Raw genomic sequence first — 22,258 nt, 5'->3', positions numbered from 1 at the left:
CTAAAACTTCAGTGAAACATACTCATCCAACACAGAACCAAATTTCAGAGGAGACAAAAATAGAACTCTTACATTCAAAACAGGTTTTCCAGGTGTAAAATTACTTTCATTTCACTATACTTTGCAATTTGCTAGTTAAAAAACCCTAAAATTTTCTGTAGATATTCTAAAATTTTCTTATTTCAATTAAAGAAATTATTCCATAATCCTGAAGGCATTTAGGGTCGTTCCTGTTCATATTTGTTTTCTTCTATCCCAATTCAAATTTATTGTTTTTGAATTACAGTTGTGACTGATCTAGTTTTACAAGATTCCAGAAACAGTTTTGCAGAGGATATTTTTATGGTAGCAATTACATACTGGCCTTTGTAAGTTTATGTGATGCAAATATTTTGCACTCAAATGCCTTCATTTGTTTTTACTCTTTCACGTCTTGCTACTTGCACCTGACCACTGAAATTACAACACTCATAGTCAGCTTTCTCCCTTCTTTTCAGAGATGTGAATAAATTCTACTTTGTTTTTCTTAAATTCATTTCAGTGTGTAGGTATTGAATAGTAGGGATATGAAACAGGAAAAAGTACAAGTGCTAGAGGACAGAAAACAGGGAGGACTACATATTTTTATGCCTTTTCTAGTGGAATTACTATGAAATGCATGTGTAAATTTTACTTCAGGTTTATCTGCCAATCGTAAATTAGTCTAGCTTTTGCCCTACATTATTCATAAGACTTAAAATCCAACATTTTTCCTTAATTGTTTGAGTTATTTAATATAAAGTGTGATTTGGGGGCTGGCCAAAGAAGCACCTAAACTTATCAAGATCGAAACACTGAAATTTCCTCTTTCGGTTTATTTTGGTATGCTTGGTTAATAGAGGAAGAAACAAGCTTAGGATATAGAAGCTGTCAGTAGACCTGTCAACTAAATCCTAAAATATGTTTGATCAAGAATTATTGATTTGTATTTATCATAGGAGGTATTTTTAAGATTTTAAAGATGAGGAAAAATTACTAAGACTACTTTTACTTCAAATGAATCAGCTAGCTGGTATGTTTTCTTGTGAATATATACAACAATAGCATTTATATCTTCTGTCTTTCTTTTACCCCTTATACCTTTTCCTAGTATTAGTTTACCATACCTGAGATCTTAGACTATGCTGAATTTTGGTATAGTTAGGAGTTATTTTTAAAGTATACAGGAAGGTAAAATAGACATGATATTTTATGTCAATGTGAGGTTCAAAATAACAGAAATATGTCCATTTTTTTCAGGCTTATATTCCTAAACATAAACATGTCGAAGACATCAGTGGGAGGGGAAAAAAAAAAAAAAAAAAAAAAATAGAAAATAAAACCATAGGTAGATACTGCTGAAAAACTTCAGTCCAAAACTCTCATTTGAGGGAGGTAGAAAAAAGGGGCAGGAAGAACCTTTGAATATCTCTGCTGAAAAATTGTATCCCTACTGGAAAATTGTATTTAGATTAAAAAGTTCATTTTTTCAGTGAAGAAACATATTTAATTTACTAGTTTTCCCAGCAAAAAAATTAGATAGTTTAACATGCAAGTGAATAACTTGAACTCAAATATTAAAGTCACCTACTCAGTTTAGTAATGGAAATTGTAAGAGTCTAAGCACTGATCTGGAAACATACAGAGCCTGATTGGGATCTTCCTTACACCATTTGCATATAACTAAAAACATGTAAGTCAAAGACCAACCTGAGAACAGAAACGTAGTCAATGTGTGCCTTAACCTCTGGTTAACACCTGTGAGATCTCACTCAGCCTTGCACCTTCTGGTGGATATACCTCGTGCTGAGTGTGACTTTGAAACTATCTGTAGGTCTTTCAGGCAAAGTTGTAGTTAAATTAATCTGCTCAACCTGCAGATCAAGCACCATGGTAATTTAGCCACTGTTTTATTCTTCGATTTACTTGCAGCGCTTCTGTAACTGTGAGTGACACTCATTGCATGGATACCATTGATATATTGTGTTTGTACTGCAGTTTGTGAAACACATCAGAATTCTTTTGGATAATGAGCAATATAATTGTAAATTATGTTAGCAAGTGGTTTGGAAGATCAGCCCTCTTTCAGATGAATTACTTAAACTGCCATATAAATACATAGCATAAACTGACATAGAAAAATAAATTTAATATATAATCTTGAGATATCCATTTTTTAGTGAAGTTCCTTCTCTGATAGAGAAATATCTCAGACACTATGTTACTAACTCCCTAAATTTTTGTTTCAACTTAATTTTTTGTAGGGTTGGTTAATGCAGAAATGGAAGACCACTTGCATGCTGTCAAACCGTATTTGAGCATATGTGGCACATGACATCTGCTGTTGGAAATTATGCCCCAGGGAATTTCCTTAACATTATTTCTTAAATGTGAAATGCAGCCACCTCTGCTGATGAAAGGGCAGGAAGATAAATGCCAAACAGGGTAATATTCTGCATTAGAGGAAAACCAAATCAAAACAATACTCATATTGCATGATAACCAAATATGTTTGTTAGTGCATGTGAATAAATGTGTGTTTAAGTGCTCATCTGAGAGTTCTACGATCTGTACACAGTTCAGAGTATTTAATTCACAAAATTTTAGTGCTTAGTTGATCTTCCCTAGAATTTGTACTTGGACTGCACCAACTCCAGGTATTTCAAATATAGATTCTTAGTCATCATCTCTGGTGCTAAATGCCAGCAATTATAAGTACTGGTTGACTCATTTCTGTACTCCATGAGTTTTTATGGCTGTTATAAAACTTTGAAAATGCTGACAGACCTGCAGCCGTTGTGGGCACTGCCTATATCAGGGTGTTCGATATTAAATATAGTCAGATATTAAACCTTTATATTGCTGTACCCAGTTGTTCAACAGCATTGTCACTAGGGAGGATAACATGAGCCAGGGCACACTAAGTGTAATATTTTATTTATTCTAATAATTGCATTCTAAAGGACTGAAGTTGTTAACCATACAGTATCTTGCCTGTGGGGTTTACCAGCTCTGTGCTTCTAAGCAGAAGAGGATAAAGAGCTTTGCTTATATGTTATATTTGTATAACCACAGAGAATTAGACCTATTGTTTCACAAAACCACAGAATAGTAATGGTTGGAAGGGAACCAGATAATCTATTCCAATGCCCCCCACTCTCACAGGGCCAGCAAGGGCAGGTTGCTCCGGTTATTTAGAGTCAAGCTTTGAATATCTCTACAACTCTCTGGACAACCTGTTCCTATATCTAACCATCCTTAGAATGAAAGTTTTTCCTAATGTTTAAATGGAATTTTCTGTATTTCAGTTTGTGCCTGGTGCCTCTTGTCCTATCACTGGGAACCACTGAGAACCATCTTCTTTGTAGCCCTCCACCAGGAGTTTACACTGTAAACTGGCTAAACTCTTTAATATGCAGCGCTACTGTTCCCTGTTGACCAAACCATTCCCTAGTGTTTGAGATATGACCTCCAATATGCCTTAAACATGACAAGGATTAGCCAGACTTCTCAAAAGACGTGAATCCTTCTCAGTATTCTGAGAGTACTCTCAGGCTCTTCCCAGATATGAGGTCCCAGACATTGCTAATTATCATTCTTGTTCAAAATTTGGATTAGATGTCACTACTTTTGTCCAATACCTTTTCTGCTTTGCACAGACCTGCCAAATGCTTGCTCAGAATTTAAGTTCTCTTTGAAATTCTGGTGTGTAATGAGAATTTTAGATTTTCCTGCTATTCATCCTTCTATAGGTGGTAATTATTTCTGAATCTGCCTGCCAGAAATTAAACAGAATCTCATGCAAACAAAGGGAATCTTAATTGAAAGACTTGCTTACATGGCACAGAGTGTGAAAACAAAAGTGTGCTTTCATAATCTTGTAGCTGGCTTCGGCATGGGGGTTGGCTGATTAAAGGAAAATCCTCAATGAATAAAGTGTGGCCTATATAAAAGAAGTTAAAACCTCAAATTTGCTTGCATTTGTTAACATCCTCTTTAGCAGCCTTTCTACTCCAGAGATTTCCCTTCTTTCCTTTCCATGTAAGTTGTTCTCATTAAGTTCTGTGATTACAAACAAGGCTTAGCAGTATTAAATGACTAGACATTTTTATGGCCAAATGGGATTACTTTGATAATTGGCTCTGATCTGTTGCAGAACTTGTTCTCCATAGTTGCTGCGTTGAGTCTTGTAACATGTACCATCCAACTGATATTTCCCAGGTCCTTTGATTCTGTATCTCTTCAGAAGTTTGGTTTCTTTTCAGCTGTAGGCAGCATATCACAGGCCTCCCAGAATTTTTTTGTTTCTTCTGACATTGTCCATGCTGGTGACTTCAAAACTGTAGTGAAAGTGCGATGAAGAATGACAAGGCTTAAAATAAGGACATCATCACAGCATTCCATGAACCCATTTCTTTCCCGGGTCATCAGTCTCAGCCATTATGTAGCCAGGCTAGATATTGCTCTTAGGTCAGCACTCTTTACTCATGGGAAGTATTTCTGGCAGATCAGGCTTAAGAGAGGTTGACAGAAACTCCAAGCACTGATGGCGTAATGTCATCCACCAGCAATTATGGCATTTCAGATCCATATATCCTTTTTCTTGTGTCATGGTTTAACCCTAGTTGCAAGTCAGTCCCCTGCAACCCCTCACTCACTACCCTGTGATGGGATGGGGAAGAGAATTGGAAGGGTAAAAGTGAGAAAAACTCTTGGGTTGAGATAAAGACTGTTTAATAGGTAAAGCAAAAGCAAAGCAAACAAGGAATTTATTCACCAGATCCCATGGGCAGGCAGGTGTTCAGCCATCCCCAGGGGAGCAGGGCTCCGTCAACCTAATGGTGACTTGGGAAAGTGAACACTTCCACTCTGAAGATCCCCCTATTCCTTCTTCTTCGCCCATGTCTATAGGCCTAGCATGATGCCATATGGTCTGGAATATCCCTCGGGTCAGTTGGGGTCAGCTGTCCTGGCTGTGTCCCCTCCCAGTTCCATGTGCACTTCCAGACCCCTCACTGGTGCAGTGGGGTGAGGAGCAGAAGAGGCTTTGACTCTGTGTGAGCACTGCTCAGAAGTAACAGAAGCATCCCTGTTTTATCAATACTGTTTCCAACACAAATCCAAACCATAGACCCATACCAGAAGAAAATTACCCCATATCCATACCCGATAGCCCCATACCGTGAAGAAAATTAACTCTATCTCTACCAAAACCAGCACAGCTTACAATGACAGATCCCTGTGATAAAGGGTGTCTGACCTTGGAGAAACAGACCAGTCAAACACTCAGAGCAGTCAAAACTTTTTACTCTTGTCATGGCCACATGCTATCTTATAGAACAGAAAGGACCAATATAGTCAGTTTGCATCTACAGGTCTGAGGAGATGCAGAATTTAGAATTATCCTGCACAGCACTTTCTTGTGTCTTGAAGTGAAGAAATATTTCTGTGTCCACACAGACATGTATTAATCTTCTGTATCCACTGTATTGGTAAGGCTGCACCACTTATAACTAAACAGTTCAAATTAATAAATCTGAATTGTAAAAGTTCAGATGTTGCCCTGATGATCATCCCAATTATTTCTTTGGAAAGACTAACAAACACTGACTCAGGCTTGGTGCTATTTATTTAATTTTGGATTCCACAACGATTCATTGAAATAGATACTTGAGAGAAATGGAGATTGGTTTCCCAATAATACTGTGGAATGTGTCGATAAAACTCTGAGATAGTCACAGAAAGCAGATATGCGACAGAAACTCAGTCTAACTGTCCCTGCAATCTGACCTAGGGAAAAAAAATAGTCTTTCACCCCAGATATGGCACTTCATTTAACCCTGAGCAGTACACCTCACCTTAGCCCCATTCTTACAATGTCTGTTCACAGTCACAGGGTACAAAGGTTTTTTTTATATACATATTTGTATATCAAAATTTAGTCAGAAATGCAGAAGTTATGGAGCTTGAAATTATTTATGCTATCTGTATCCCCCAAAGTGTTCTTGTTAACAATGAGAAGAGGATGCTTCTGTATTTCAGAATCCTGAAGTGGTAAATTCATCAGAAATTTGTTATTAGCCCATACAAAAACACCTCTCTGTTTACCAGCAATACTTCGGCAGCTTTGAAAGCTTTACTTGATCAAAATATATTAACCAAAGTCTTTTCTGTGAAAGGTGCAACTGAGTGCCCATAAAACCTTGAATAATCTGTGTATGTTTTCAACTGGCATTATTTTGCGTGTAAGAAAAAGCATGCGTTTCTGTAGCAGCTTGATAGGCTGGGGGCTAATGCATGCACTGTACTTCTGTGCCTGTGCTGTGATTTATTTTGAGCAGGGCATGTTTATGGCAGTGCTTCTCTTAACTAGACAGTGGGTATAATGCTACCAAGTTCTGTTGTCAGTCTGGCAGTAAAAATAATGTCAATAGTAATCAGTCACTGCCCAGTTTCATCCCTCCTGCCTTCTTTGCTCCTAGGGGTAGCCACTGTCAGGTGATGCACATTGCCAGTTTTGCTCGAGCCTTACAGAAAAGGGATTTTCCCCTCCCACTCTCCTTTAGCAAGATGTGACCATTGCCCACACCACTCTTTAATCTCCTATGGGAAATAATAATTAGAAAAAAAAGAAAAAGAAAAGTCTACCTTACAAGCAGCTACTGTTTGGATAAATGTCACGCTTAGCCTGACATTTCTTGATACTAGTCCTTGGATAGCCCAGTAAGCAGGGACTGCAGCCCAGAGGGTAATGGGGGAAGACATGTAAAGGTCGTTGTGATTATAGTGAAGGAGATACTTTAAAGCAGAATCCAAATATAAAACCTTGTAGAGGCTGGCTTGCAAATTAAAATGTAAATAAGGTTGACAAGCTTTCCAGCAAGACATCAAACTGCCAAAGGGCAATTCTGCCTTCTCCAGGCCTTTTCTGCCTTTTGTGAGCACACTACAGCTGTTTCCTCAGCCAGCAACAATAGTAACCTCTGGGGGAAGGAGGAATATGAAAACTATAGTCATTCTTAGCAGCTGTCACATTTGCAATGGTTTCTCTTCAGAGTATTTCATAATCCTTTTTTTCAGAGTACTTGCCTTAGAAATTTAGGTTATGCAAGCACTATAAATGAATAAACAATAAGATGTGTATATACATGCACAAGCATCGAAGACAGTCTTACAGCTATGAAGTTCTTACAAGCTTCATGAAAACAGGGCAATTGTGAGATCCTATTCCACACTTTTAACATAATTAGATATGAAAGAAATTGAGAAAGATGAGGGGAGAAAAGAGAAATAGTCTCTGGTATGGGTCCTTCATTGAATTGTATTTAAATTGTAGCAAAAACTAGAAAAGGTTCATAGGGGTGAGAGAGGCTTTTGAAGATGAAAGAGCTGAGGTAGAAGTGACAAGATATGAAGTCTTGTAATTCTCAGAATAGATTCACCTTCAGCATTCTGATGTCAGAAATATATGTAATTATTATTATTATTGCTTTGAGTCTACTTTGATTTTGTCTTTTTTTTTTTTTTGCTTTTTACTAGAGAATTCATTCTTTTTTCTTTAGTGTCTGGCAGAAATTCATTTGTGTATATTTAAAAACATATGTGCATTTAACCAGCACTTCCCTTGGGACCCCTTTCCGCCCTTTGAAGGGTGCTGCCCTCCTTTCCCGATGTCCTTTGGAGCAGCCACTTGGCATGCCCTGCACAGCAATGCCAGCTGCACAGCAGACCTTCTCCAAACCTGATTTTCGTTTCCCTTTGTCAGTACACGATATTTGCTGCCTGTTGGGATGCTTTTAGAGGCCTCCTGTGCCAGCCGTCTACAAACTGGAATGCTTTGCTGCAGTAATAGTGTCTGCTAATGTCTCATTACAATCAATTTGAATGCTTCAAGTTCCACTGAGAGCTAATAACACATGAAAGTCAAACTAGGCTCGTAATTTCAAAGACGCATATTTTTCTGTAATAAAGTGAACTATTATGCCCTGTTGAAAGTTGACTATAACATATTTTAAAGGTGTGTTTGTAGAGTCATTAGGACCTCCTTTTATGTGTCTTCTAGCTTGGAATAGCAATAACAAAGCTATATCCATTGTCCTTTACAATTTTACACATTTATATTTACATTTTTCATAGTAATAAAAAATTAAAATATCTAAACCAGTTCGACTTACCTGGCTTTGAGAGAGCTTCACATCACATTTCATAGGAAAAAGAGGTTGTTTCATTGCCCTTTATCCACGTTATTGTTTTCACTCCCAACTTAGCTTCCTCTCACTTGATTGTCTTTCAACTCAATGGCCTCGTGAAAAGGAAAGTTAAAATAATGGTAGCAAATTGCACCTGAAATCATCATGGGCAGCTCTTCAGATGGATATCTGATGTAAGAATGAAAACAAATTGGACCCAATGAGTTCAATATGTGACAGAAGTTAGGGAAACAGGAAAAAAAAACCAGATTCATATGTAGAAAGGAAAATCAAATTTACATGGTTCTCAAACAGTTCACGACCCTGCCAGACCTGGAGCAGCTAGGGCACTGAAGGCTTTGGGAAACAGACAAAAAACCAGTGAGGCTGAAGAAAAGGAGGAGAAAGCAGGCTTATGTATTCTTTAAAAACTATTTTACAGGTAATTTATGAAGAATAGTGGAGAGGTGCAGCAGACAACTGAAAGGAGGAAAGAAATGCAGAGACTAACTGCTCTGAATGGGCAAAGAACAAGGCACAGTGTGCAGTGACATATACTGGGTAGTTTGCAAGTAGGAAAAAGAATTGTTGCTCATAAGCCCCTGTGTAGGAGGTGCAGGGAGGATGCCTGGCTCTCAGTTAGACTTTGGTGAGGTTATGGATGGGCCCAAGGAGCAGAAAAGGGAATGGAGAAGCTGGAAACCTGAAAATTTGTGACCTTCTTTCCCACTGCTTATTAATAACAGAGCTAATCTTTAACTCTAGTCCCATCAACAAATGGGAACTGATGGTGTGGTCAGGGCAGAGACACATAGGCTAGTTTTACCATTAAATGCAGTGTTTTGTGAAGTTACATTCTCAGATTGCAACAGAAAGTGTCAAGAGAGGGAAAATCTGGCCTTTGATTTGTTATGTCAAGCAGACAGGATAGAAAGGCCTCAGAAGCCTGACTTTACTGGCAAGGGCAAGGAAGGTTGGTCTACCAGGCGCCTTCTGTACTCAGTGGAGAGAGAATGTTCTCTAGAGGATGGTGGCCTTGAATTGAGTTGTGGGTGTGCCTCTCTTTAGGGTCCCTAGAAGATAAACCCTAACAGGCTAAAATCAGCCCTTATGATTGCCCTGTCTTTTGCCCACCTCAAGGTACTGGGTGAGAGGTCAGGGAACAGGGAACAAGAAGGGATCCAGGAGTGGAACTAGATTGTGAAGGTTCTGCTCTCTTGTCTTCACATTATTGTGATAGCACATCTCTGCAGAAGGATGACCAAAGACTACAGCTTTGAACTTAAAAAGTGATGGTTCTATATGTTCATAAAAAGAACTAGTGTGGGACTGCAAGCCTTTGAAGGAAGGGAAGGTGGAATCACAGAATCACAGAACATGCCAGGTTGGAAGAGACTCACAAGGATCATCAAGTCCAACTCGTGGTCCTGCACAGGACTATCCCCAAGAGTCACACCATGTACCTGAGAATATTGTCCAGACTGGTTCTGAATTCTGTCACTGTGCTGTGACCACTTCCCTGGGGAGCCTGTTCCAGTGCCCACCCACCCACCCTCTGGGTGAAGAACCTTTTCCTAATATCCAACCTAAACCTCCCCTGACACAACTTTAGGCCATTCCCTTGGGTCCTGTTACTGGTCACCACAGAGAAGAGACTAGTGTCTGCCCTTCCTCTTCCCCTCATGAGGAAGTTGTTAACTGCAATGAGGTCTCCCCTCAGTCTCCTCCAGGCTGAACAGACCAAATGACCTCAGCCGCTCCTCATACATCTTCCCCTCAAGGCCCTTCACCATCTTCATTGCCCTCCTTTGGAAGCTCTCTAACAGCTTAATATCTTTTTTATATTGTGGTGCCCAAAACTACACACAGTACTCGATATGAGGCCTCAGCAGTGCAGAGCAGACCGGGACAATCCCCTCTGTTGACTGGCTGGCGATGCTTTACCTGACGCCCCTCAGGACATGGTTGGCCCTCTTGGCTGCCAGGGCACTGCTGACTCATATTCAACTTGCCATCGACCAGGACCCCCAGGTCTCTTTCTGTGGCACCAACTGCAGAAAAGAGAGCAAAAAAGTCTTTATTAGCATTCCTAGCATAACCAGCCACTGCCCAGATAGTACAACAATAGTCTCAGCTACAAGACAGCTTAGTTCAAGCTGTGAAGTTTAATTTGCCCTGTTACACTGGCAGGTGATGACAGTGTTTCTACAGCCTAAAGTTAACATGGAACAGAAATTGTCTGTCCACTGCATATTATATTTTAGTGGAAGAATAAAAAGCAGCAGGTACAGAAACCAGTTATCTTCTCTCTTCCTGTCTCTTAACACTGAGCCACCCCATGATTTGGCTTGACTTCAACCAGGTTCTCTCTCGGTCCTCCAGGTAGTTGTGTTTTTTTGTTTTCCCATCTTGTCCATGACTAAGAAGAGAAGAATGCAAATCTGAATTATCCTACAGTCTCTTGCACTTAAGGTTTTGTACATGAAAGAATTTTCTCTTCTTTCTTGTGTGTATGCAGCACCGTGTTCTTCCCTAGAAGTCAAACATAACCCTTTCAAGATGAAAAGGTAGCTCATCCTGGTGAACAGTCTATTCTGAGGCCAGCCAGCCCCTTGAACAAGCTAAAGAAGCTGCCCAAATCTTTTGTCCCATTAATTTCAATGTCTAGAGCTAGTACATCGCTTATTCAGTTTGGAGTGAGTTTCACAATACAGTTATCCCAAGATTATGGAAAACTATCATAACAGCACGATCACAAGTGAAAGCTAAGATGGATTTATGTGATATTCTTGAAACTTCAGTGCCTTCTGTAAGTCAACAGGAAAATATTATTATTCCATAAAATGCCACTGCAGTCAGATTGGATTGGGCATCCCTGATCTTGTGTGAATTAGCACAAATTAATTTTCACATTAACCTCCTTAAAGCCATGAACCCTGCATTAGGTACTAGGGGATTCAGTTATTACAATAATAGCACTTTTTTGCTAATTACAGGGACACAACAAAAAGGTTTTTGTAGCAATACTAATGCATTTTATAGCAAGTAGGCCACTGGCAGTAATGAGCTTCATCTGTCCCAAGTGGTATACAGTAATTTTCTTTAAGGTCTCATTTTTGACACTTGAAGATTTTTTCAAAAGGTTTTTCCTTGCAAAACCATCCCTGCTTGCCTTTTTAGCTGTGTTCCTCTTTCTCATTACTTTTAGTAATTTTACTACAGTGTTAGTTTTTAAATATTTCAGTTTGCCATATTGTTTTCTTGTACTCATTGTGAATCAGAAGGAATGGTCTTAAAAAGCAGTAAAAAAGCTTCAAATGAGACATTAGGGGGACATGCAGCTGCAGAGAGTAAAGCGTGAGAATAAACTGTTCGGGGTGATTGAAGTGTCTCCATCTCTGAGAATCTTTTAGAACAAATTAGCAGACATCTGTAAAAAGATCTAATTGTGACTTAGGGCCCCTGAGGATGTTCTGCTCACTTGCTAGCAAACTCTTCGTCTCCTCTTACCTCTGAGAGGTCAGGCTCATGCTCCAGTTGCAAGTTTCTGATGCCTGGCACCCATTTAAGAGAGGGCTGTTTGTCCTTGAGAAATGCTAGGCAGTGCAATTTGATACAACCTTTTTTCATTGTAGTCTAAGCTAAATCATCTCCATTTGCTTCAGAAAATGCAGTCAGTTGCCTCAACACAGATGGCATTTAGGAACTTGATCACAAATCCCAGATCATAATACACTCCGAGACAATCTTGCCTGAGTCTCTCATCTGATCTGAGTGCAAATCTTTCTTAGATCATTCAATATTCTCAAAAAATTTTCTCAAGTGTTTATTGTTTTTGATCATTCCTATTCAAACTGTCTCTGAAAGCTGTATGGATGTGACATTTATTAGTGCTAAATGCTGTTTAATCATAAACATCATAAGCATCATAAGTGAAGGGATGATCTTGATCCGCTGCTTTTCCCTACCTGGATCATCCTGAACAGTCACAACTAATGAAGCGGAAAATGAAGGAGCTTTGGAGAAATCAGACTGAGCCAAATATATATGTTCTATTTGCATTCAGTTTATCTATCTATTTATCTATCTATCTATTTATTTATCTATTATACTGACTTTCTGTAAGGCACTGTAAAACACTGATAAACCAATAACACTCACCACATAGGGATAACAAAGTATTCACTTACTCCAGAGAACAAACAACTGGTCCTTGGGAAAAGCTGTTGAGATTGCCATTCTTATTCTGGCATGCTTGTCAGAATCATGAAAGAATATAAGAAGCCCAGATATCAAGTGGGAAGTTTTCAGCACTTCTATTTTCTATTATACTGTAAGCCTTGTCTGTAATGTGGTGCACCAGCACAGCAGGGAGATAGCAGAGATCTGCTTCCTGTAGGAGTGACTCTAATATTTTCTTTATTAACTAACATTGGATTGTCTATTTAGCAAAATGGAAGTTGGTGGGTGAAGTTGTGTTCTCTCTCTAAATCTGTCATGAGAATCAATGTACAATGGAAAAGAGCAATATACACAGAGGAAATGTCCTGGTGTAAAAGCCAATAAATAGCTTCATCTGTGTTTAGCTAGAAAAATGTGTCTACCTATCTGAGCACTGAGTGCTGTGAGTGTTCTTCTAAGAGTTATACAATACCAAAATGGAACTAATTGTAAGAAAATATTTGAACAGTTTATGCACAATATTTTAGGTTTTGATTTTCTGTAAAAGCAGGAATTGGACTTGATTAAGAAGACCTTTTCCAGCTAAGTCTTTTATACCATAAGGGTGGGGGTTTGTGGTTCTGTGAATGATGAGGTCAAGGGTATCAGCAATAATTGCAAGGCATTTACTGGTATTAGTGATTTTTCAGACATTATTCCAATTTTACACGATCTGATGCTCAAGGTAATCAACATTTCAGAGCATCCAGGCCATCAGCTATAGCCTGCATTTCTAATTAGCAGCCAAATGCACAACATACATATTTGCAACCTAGATATCCCATTGTACAGGACTCAAAATATTCCTTATAATAAGCTGAGAGGAATGCAGGGGGCATGAGGTAATATATGTATATGTCTTGTTTAAATTCATTCAAGCCTCTAATGTGCTGAACCATTCCCTATTACCTGTTTGTACTAGAAGCGGTTGTCCCCCCTTAATAAGGAAGCTCTAGCAAACTAATGCAATTCTGTAGCTGCTCTAAATGTTGCCTCTTAGAAAAGATCAATACACACATGGGAATGTTTTCATCCATTTCATTCTTTTCCACATATTTTCCTTTTTTGTTGAGGAATTTGGGATTGGTTTTAAAGGGTTTTTTAAACAGCAAAAATGGATAGTTTTTTTTCCAATCTTTGATGAGTTCTTCTTTTTAATTCAGTAGAGTGTCCCAGACAACCTTAGGAGATGGCTGAAGATATCCTTTACTGGAAGAGCAGCACAGCTGAAGATAGGAAAGTGACATTTATGGGGAAATGTAGTTTTTACCTGGCAGATTTTGAAGTCAAGGAGTAAATAATTTACTAATGGCATTATTCAATGTTAGCAAATGGCATTAATCATAATAATAAAACAGTTCAACCTAATGAGGTATATTCATGTTTATTTTCATAACACATTTGTCAAGATTCTGTTTCTCTTACTGATGGTCTTTCTGATCTCCGTATTTTGGGAATTCTGTGAGGTTATCCTGTTCTATGAATAATTATACCTGGTACTATTGGTATTCTTGCTACTGTTTATTTTTCTGCTTTAGCTTGTAATGATTTTAAATTATTTGTGGGTTGTGGTTTTAAGGTGGTTTTTTTTTTACTGTAGGCTTCAACTTTCATGCTCATTTATGGAATTAATAAAATCACATTAGCTTCCACACCACTCTATTTTTAGTGAGAAACTTTTTTTTCCCCTGAGTCTCTTTTAGGAACCCCTTTTTTATCTCTTCCCACTCTAAATATATCAGAATTTCATGCAGTATAAGTACAAAACTGGCATATGATGTCTTAGCTGTGTAAGTTTTCATAGAAGTTCACTTGGGAATTTTGAGCCCTGATTTAGTGATGTCTTTTTTTTCATTTTTGTCTGAAAATCGGGCAGGTCAGACTGATCTACATTTCCAGTTTTATTTTGAAAAGATTCCCACACAAAGACAGTGGGTCTTTTGCCTCTTTAGTCACACTAAATCGTTATTGATTTGGGAGATGATGAAATAAGATTGTACCCTTTTTCTTTTCACAGCATTGTTTAGTTTAAGGTGGCATCTTCTGTGTACAACAGTGCTGGGGAAGATGCCATCTGCCCCAGTCTGTTCCCAGCTTTTTATCCCTGTGTTCTGTCCTCCTTAACACTTGCAGGCAGTTTTGTGTCTGAGTGCTTTCCATTCTAGATCAATCAGATTCAGACAGGTTAGTGTAAATAGGGCTAATCCAGCTCTTTCTCACTGAAAGAGATTTGGAAACACTCACAATAACCATGTAGCTGACAGGTGGGACACTCAGGAGACTTTTAGAAGGAGGAAATTTATAAACAGCTGAAGGCAGTTAGGAATCATTTGCCATCATTTACAAGTCTGTAAAAGAGGAATACCTACCCAGTATAGTTACAGGGTTAGTCAAGACTACCAGAATGCCTGTCAGTATTGCCATGCCTAGGAAACTCTAGAAGCAATCAACTCTGTATTTAGTTTCTTCATGTCAATTCATGTCTTAAGCAGCATGTCTTCTTCATTAAGAAGATATGGCTAATTAGTGCAACATGCCCAGTTCCCAAGAAATAGAACTACACTTGGTAAAAAACAGAAGCAAGAAAAAAACAAGGAAGCAAAAACAAGTAACAATTGCCCCAGGGCAATGATTTTGGATGGGAAATTGTGGAAATTGAATAATGTCTGAAAATAAGATCTTCCACCACTAGCCTGAAGCAACAAAATAGCTAAATGAATTAGCTTAGCTATTAATGGAAAGTAGGTTTTGTTTCTTTGCAATGTCACACATAAATATTTGTCGAAGAATGAGAATTAAAAGGCAGGGAAGTGGGGTTTTTTTTCACCTTGACAAAATGACAGAGTCACTTTGTGCTTAAAACTCAAGAGATATCTTGAAATGTGTCTGTACTGTACAAAACAGTAACTCCTACAAAGCTATCAAGGTTAATGAGACATAAGCTACTCTGCTGGGCGAGCAGGGCTGTGCAAGTTGGATGCCAGGGATGAAGTGATGTGCCCAGCTTTCCCAAGACTTCACGCTTTGCTGCCAAGGCAGACCATGTGTGATATGGTTGTTTCAGATCTGCATCTCTAGTCTTTATTTGCCTTGCCCCTTCTCGGGCATGTGTGCATACAATGTTTTTCAGAATGTTAACTCAGTGTGAGCCTCGGGTAATTTGAAAAAGTGCCATAAACAGTCCTGTTTAGTTCAGGGTGCATCAATTCAAATAACAAGTGAATAAATTTTTGAGAATGCAGTAAAATTCAGTGCAGGATAAAGCTCTCCAAAATATTGTGAGGGGTTATTTTCAAAAGCTATTGAATTGCTTGCAGTTTTCTTCAATGTTTGGAAGAAGTTGCAAAAAATTTCCAGCTGAGAAACTCCAGGCTGACACTTCATGAACCAAGGATACACTTTAAGGGAGGAGATAGAATAGCACCTCAGTGGGATACAAAGTCCTTGTCACTCACTAGTAGCTTGATTTATTTTAGTACATCTCTTTCATGAAGAGGTATAAATTTTTTGAAACTAAAGCTTCCAGAGGCAATTTGGCTTGAAATTATATTCCCAGGGACTAAAATATAACGTGTTATTAGTCTTGTGAATGTATTGTGGAAGGAAACATATTTTCAGGTGTATTTATATTCTCAACTAACGCAATATGAGGGCTGTATCTAACAGTGCAATATATGGAGAAAGCATTATATTCAATAATAAAGCAAATGAAAATAAAGTTAGTGGTGATATCTAGGCAATGAGGCCAGCTACAGAACAAATATATAGGGTGAAATTTTAATTAGAAAACAGGCTGAATTGTAAATACCTGAATATTGGTAAAGGAAGGCAACTAACCAATATCAAAGAATAAAGACATTAATGGCCTGACTGTGCTGAAATTTTAAAGGGCAAAGCAATCACTAAAAATCAGTAAATATGCCTGTGTTATTATTTTTGAAAGGTTCCTGAAAAGGGGTATGGAAAATATTTCAATAAAAACAAGCAGATATATTCAAAGTAATAAAACTTAATAAAATGTGTATATATCTTCACTTTTTTGGTATTGAAATCTATGTTTTTCATTTCCTTTGAGTGAGCTCAGGAGAGTTATATGACTGATAAGAAATAGCAGCATCACTTGTTCTGTTGCTCAGTGCATCATGAAAGGCTTTTGAGCAACACTTTCTCAAGTCAACAATGACCATTACTGCATCAGAATCACATGCAGTTTTTTCCTGTCAATTCATGAGTTTAGCTGATAATAAATCTAACTGATTGTTTGGACTTATTGAAAGCATAACCTTTGCCATACAATATGAGATCCAAAGCCAACCTTGTACAGAACTATGTCCCTGGCAGTGGCTAACATTAGATATGGCAGAGGAAGATAAAGGAACCAAAGCTACAGTGAACTGTACCTAACCATAGTATGTTAGTGTGTTTATTTCTTATGAAATTACTGCAGACCACAAAGATTTTTCACCATCATTAACCTGCTGTGTAACTGTTTGCAACATCAGGCAACTATAGAACTGAACTCCTAATCGTCCCAAAAGGGTACCTTTAGCAAAAAAAATTGACTCAACATAAATATTAAACAAAAAAAAGTTATAAACAGAAGACATAAAATACTCGTATTATCAGTTCATGTCTTTTTGCACACTCTTTCACATTTTATGTGTATTATAGTAGTTTCAAAGTCTTCCAGGATAGTGGGTTGCTGGGCATCTGGCAGGCATAGCCAAAGACACCATGTTAGTGTAGAAGCCATATCTCTGCCATAGCTGTCATACTATGATGAGACACTTCTTTTGACTCACACAGCTTCCCACTGTAAGTCTGTGGAAAAGCAAGAACCAGATCCAGTGCTCTGAAGTCTTGATGTTGGTCTGCTCACCTTCCTCTCATCTACAGGTATAAAAACAACGGTGACTGGTCAGCCTTCTGTGCAAAGGGCAGAAATGTAAAACACTCTCTGTAAGAGGAAATGTGTTCTATTATTTTAAATCTTAAGCCATTTAGCTAAGACATCTGCTAAGAGGAGGCAAAGGAAAAAATATTTACATAAATAATATTACCATAATAATAGTATTATTCACATATCTATCTCATGTGTCCAAGGCAATAAGTTCATGACTTGCTGTAGAGGCATAAAATTTGTGTTCCCATGAGCAGAACAGAAGAAAATCTCAGAATGTTTAAACTGGCCTCAATCCACTGAAATTATGCCAAATTGGTACTGATAAAGAAGCTGACCTGGCAGCTGGTCCTTTATTTTAGATTTATTCAATATACCCTTTTTGAAGTGATAAAGTTCTCTAATTAATGTCTTACAAGTTTGAGGGGTTTTTTTATACATTGTAGTCTGTTAAAATTGGACAGTTCAGGACAAGTTTGGGGTTTTTTTTATATATTGTAGTCTGTTAAAATTGGACAGTTCAGGACAAGTTTGGGGTTTTTTTTATATATTGTAGTCTGTTAAAATTGGACAGTTCAGGTTTAAGTTTTTGTTTAAGTTCTCATTTAAATTTCTACTCTTTAGTAAATCTATCATCTATAAGCAAACGGTGATTATCCTGACTTGCACAGAAAAGCAAATATTGATACCTGCTGACAGAAAGAATTGCTATCTCTCTAAAGGTGCCAGCACTAAGTGTTCAAGCTAATAAAGACTTGGACTAGGATGCTGAACTATCATTTTCACTATTGTATCATATGTCAGCATTTCAGTTTCTTAGCTATGCTTTACTTGTAGGATCAGGGCTTTTCTGTTACCATGTTCTCTAAATTCAATCAATACTACAATCTTTGTTATAAACATAAAAGTGAAAAATAACAGTAATGTAGCTTTGTAAAATTCTGCAACCTTTTCTTGTAGAAAAGCTGCAGCATATTTATTCATTTATCATAGCTATTCTTTATTGCTATGACCAAAAAGTACCATCAACCCATTAGATATAATATCTCTGTCTTTACTGGTTTTAGATTTAGAAATTATTTGATTTTGTAGTTTGCTTTCTTGCATTCAGTTTTAGTCTTCCAAATGCATCTAAGACTTCCAGGAGTTTTCTTGTATGCTCAAGTATCATAGCCTTTTAGGCCATTTCTGAACTCACTTGGAGAATTTTAATTTAAAATTTCAATATACTGCTTATATTAATAGAAAAAGTACTCCCCACCACGTAGGTACCCACTTGCACAGTTGTTAGAGGGGTTGGCAGGATTTTAGGTGTCTAAATCACTTCATCAGTGAAAATGTTGTCACTGCATCCCCTCAGATGCCAAAGTGGATTAGACAAGATTTTGTAGATCATAGTTGTGATCTTGGCTAGCTAAACATGAAGTTGAAGTGTATTACTCTTTGGGTTTGGGAGTTCAGATCTTTTTGTAATCGGGCTGGTCATTTACCTTGCTTTGATTTCTCAGTATGTGAGCTAAGGAGAAGGTTCAAGGTGTTTGAAGTTTATTGCCAAAGATCTGTCCTGTCCTTTCAACATGTCCAAGTGCTTTGAAAAGGCAAACAATTGATATTTGAAGGTTAGAATATGTATGAGTCCTAGATATAGCACTTGCTAAGGTGTTGGAATGAGGTAGAAGGAAAAGAACCAGCTCTCTGTCCATATGTTCAGTCTAAGGAGTCCTGCATGAAGCAGACAAACATCAGTTATTCAGACTGGTGTCTGTATTGGCTTTGACTGGCTTGGGGGCAATTCACATTGTAGCAACTCAAGCTGACCCTACTTGCTCTCCTGACTGAACAGGGAGTTGAGCAGAGCCAACGTTAGAAAAGAGATTCTTGGAAAAATGAGGATTTGCTTCAGGCAGCATGCAGAGCCCAACATGCCAATGCCAGAGCCCTGGAAGCTGGTCTTGCTGTCCCTGTAACTTGACCATTCCTCAAAGCCTCTCTCACATCCGATGTCACTAGCTCCACCTCTCCAAGGACAATGAGTTGTATCTGTGTCTTCAGGACAGCCAATTTCAGGTCTACCTGCACTGCTATGAGCTCTGAGCCAGCTCTAAAGTGTGGTATGAACACTTCCCTCCATCCCTTTTGCCCTGTTTCTTAGAGCAACAATCCCAGTGCCAAAGGCCAGCACAAACCATTATATCTTCTGGTCTGACTCCAGCGATAATACAGGTTACAGTCTGCTCACCCATTTGTCCTTTTAGTCTAGCATAGCTTTATCAGTTTCTTAAGCTACCAGAGTTTGTTAGATCATTAGTGAATCAAGCAGTAGGTAGGATCTTTGCAGATGGATTTTAATAAGTCAAATTTGGGAATTTTTGCTAATTAAGCATTCCAGCAGCAACACGTTCTTTGTTCTCCCTTTCTTGGAAGAGCATGAAATTAAATCAGCTTTAACTGTATTTTTTTGTCATCATGTCACAACTTTAGTGTCCTTTTAATTGTGTAGGAGCCTTGCAAGTCAGGTCCAATGCTGAATTTGAAGGACGCATGAAGTGTTTTTCTGGACTTTAGCACTACCCTTATTCACACCTAGCAAAGGCAAAGCTATTAGGAATCAGCTCCCCTGGAATGATCACATTCACAAAGAAGTGTTAAGAAAAAAGGACTTTTTCCCAGTAGGCAGAACTACTCTGATGGCAGAGTATCACTGTTTCTTTTTCTGTTCAGATTTCAAATGCAGCTGTCACTATACTATCTAGGAATCAGTAGAACTAGGAGGGCTGAGTTTAAAGAAGTTGACCTGAGCTGGGTTAAATACTGACTGTATTGATGGCTGTACAATTTCTGGTCTAGGTATTTGTCAGGAGGGAGGGAGGAGTTACATTTCAATATTTTTTATGCATAAGTATGAAGAAGGTACTGTGGAAAAATATAGTCCCATAAATTTGGTTATTTTCAAATTATCTATGTATTTCAATCCAAAGGAAAAAATATCTCAAGAACACAAAGGAACAGAATATCATTAGTACTCCAGTATTTTTTTGATATCAAGCAGGGAACAGGAGCTTGAACCCTGAATTTCCATCACATTCTTAGTAGACAATTTTTAAGATGTGTTGTAGTTTCGAGAGGTCTTCTAAAAAGAGAGAGATTACTGAATTTAGAATAAATTTACAGTATGTTAAAATCAGTTGAATTGCAAGTGTGCTCTGACATCAGAACACAGGTGATAATATCATCATCTGACCAAGCTGTAGTCATTTGAGTATCTCATGAGCTGATGTTGCAAATAGCTGGATGCTGTTCTAGAGAGAGTCGGATTTCCAGTCCTCTGTTCTCAGTCTCCAGATTGGTGTCTAAATCTGGGAGTTACTCCTACACCTCACATACAGAGTCAGCCTGGGATGTAATTGTTTATTAAAGGGAAAGTTGCTCTGCTGTAAATCACTCGTATCTTTAGCTTTGCCCAGATGTAAAACATCAAAGAAGCTGAGTTACACTGTATGTTTACTGGTTTTTAGAGTGTATGCACCATAAATGAAAAAGACCTAGTAACGACCCTTAAAATTGTAATATTCTGTCTATATACATAGGATTGATACTGTATGAGGAAGAGAAACATAAGCTTTTGGTACTTAAGATCACCTTTCCTATTTGCAAAGAAGAAATGTTAGGTTTGTTATAATGAAATATAAGCTAAACAAAGCCTTGCTCAGAAGAAGATTATTTAGTAAGTAAATTCTAAAGCAGGGGATTAGAACAAATAGGACTCACACAGAGCAAACATAAATCCTACACTGGGACAAACATTTCAAAACTAAACTCTGCTTAAAAAACAACACGGGTTTGTAGGAGCCTTAGTTCTACTGAGGACTTGGGCTTTTAAATTTCTGAGAAGTTTGAAGATGTACCCTAGGTGAATGAAATGAGCAAGAAACAAGCAACAGAATAAATCTAAAATACCATCTGCATGTAGGAGTGTCTCTTCTTCTGACATACAGAATTTCAGTTGCAGTCAGTGAAATCATAGGTATGTGGGAAGACTGAAGAGTCTTATACCACAGCAGTGGTTCCCAGCTGACTAGCAAAGTAGCCACTGTCACTTAACAGACTGAGTAGGCAATGCCAAGAAAGGTCAATGGAAGATAGGTAAAGGGAGGTAAAATGTGTCAAGGATGAAGAAGGGAAAAAACCCAAACACAAACCCCCAAATCAAATCACTCTGCTAAACCAGCTTGAAGGTAGCTAGTGTTTATGTAAAATGTGGGATCTTGCAAAGGTCAGGTGTTTTTATCCAATGAAAAGTTAAAGTCGTCTGAATAAAATGAATTAGTTATTGCAAAGCATCTACACATTCTGGGAACTGAGCCAGTGGGAACAGCAAATGATCAAACAAAAATAATGTTGAGATTTCTACTAGGAGAAAATGTGAATATTGCTGTCTTACAGTGTTCTCATGTAACTCAAACAGCAGCTAACAGGATGCAGGCCAATGGGTTATAAATGCACTGTAAAGATTTATTTGCTTAAGCTGAGAGGTGGTGTGATCTGGCGGGATGTACCTCCAGCCTTTAAGGGAGGAAACATTGCATTGCTGTTTTACTTGTGCTCTAGCCTTTCTGTGGGGAAAAGAATCCTTCTTTTGAAGGCATCAGTGCAACAAAACATTCAGGTGCAGGAAACATCTCCTCTTTGCTGGCATCAGTCTGCAAGATCTTACTCTTCAAAGTGTCACTGACTCATTGAAATGTATTGTGTACACTCTCTCAAGTTAGTCTTCTAGCTCACATCAATAGATTTCCTGGGCTTAGGTTGAAATATGACTCTCTGTGTGGTTGGAGCATTGCCTGTAGGTTGTCAGTTACAAGGAATTAGAATTTGTCTCCAAAACTTCAGCCTTTCCTCTTGCAAACCAAAACCATTAGGTCACACAACG

General features: G+C 38.1%; 1 protein-coding gene across 24 annotated transcripts in view; it reads left to right on the top strand.

Moving 5' to 3' along the window:
• The window catches only part of DLG2 (discs large MAGUK scaffold protein 2), an 847,901-nt gene that overhangs the window by 731,012 nt on the left and 94,631 nt on the right, over window positions 1-22,258 (top strand). The window lies entirely within an intron of this gene.

Source organism: Chiroxiphia lanceolata, chromosome 2 (assembly GCF_009829145.1).
Source record: "Chiroxiphia lanceolata isolate bChiLan1 chromosome 2, bChiLan1.pri, whole genome shotgun sequence".
In the NCBI taxonomy this organism is placed as follows: Eukaryota; Metazoa; Chordata; class Aves; order Passeriformes; family Pipridae; genus Chiroxiphia; species Chiroxiphia lanceolata.
This window is presented reverse-complemented; position numbering and strand designations above follow the sequence as displayed.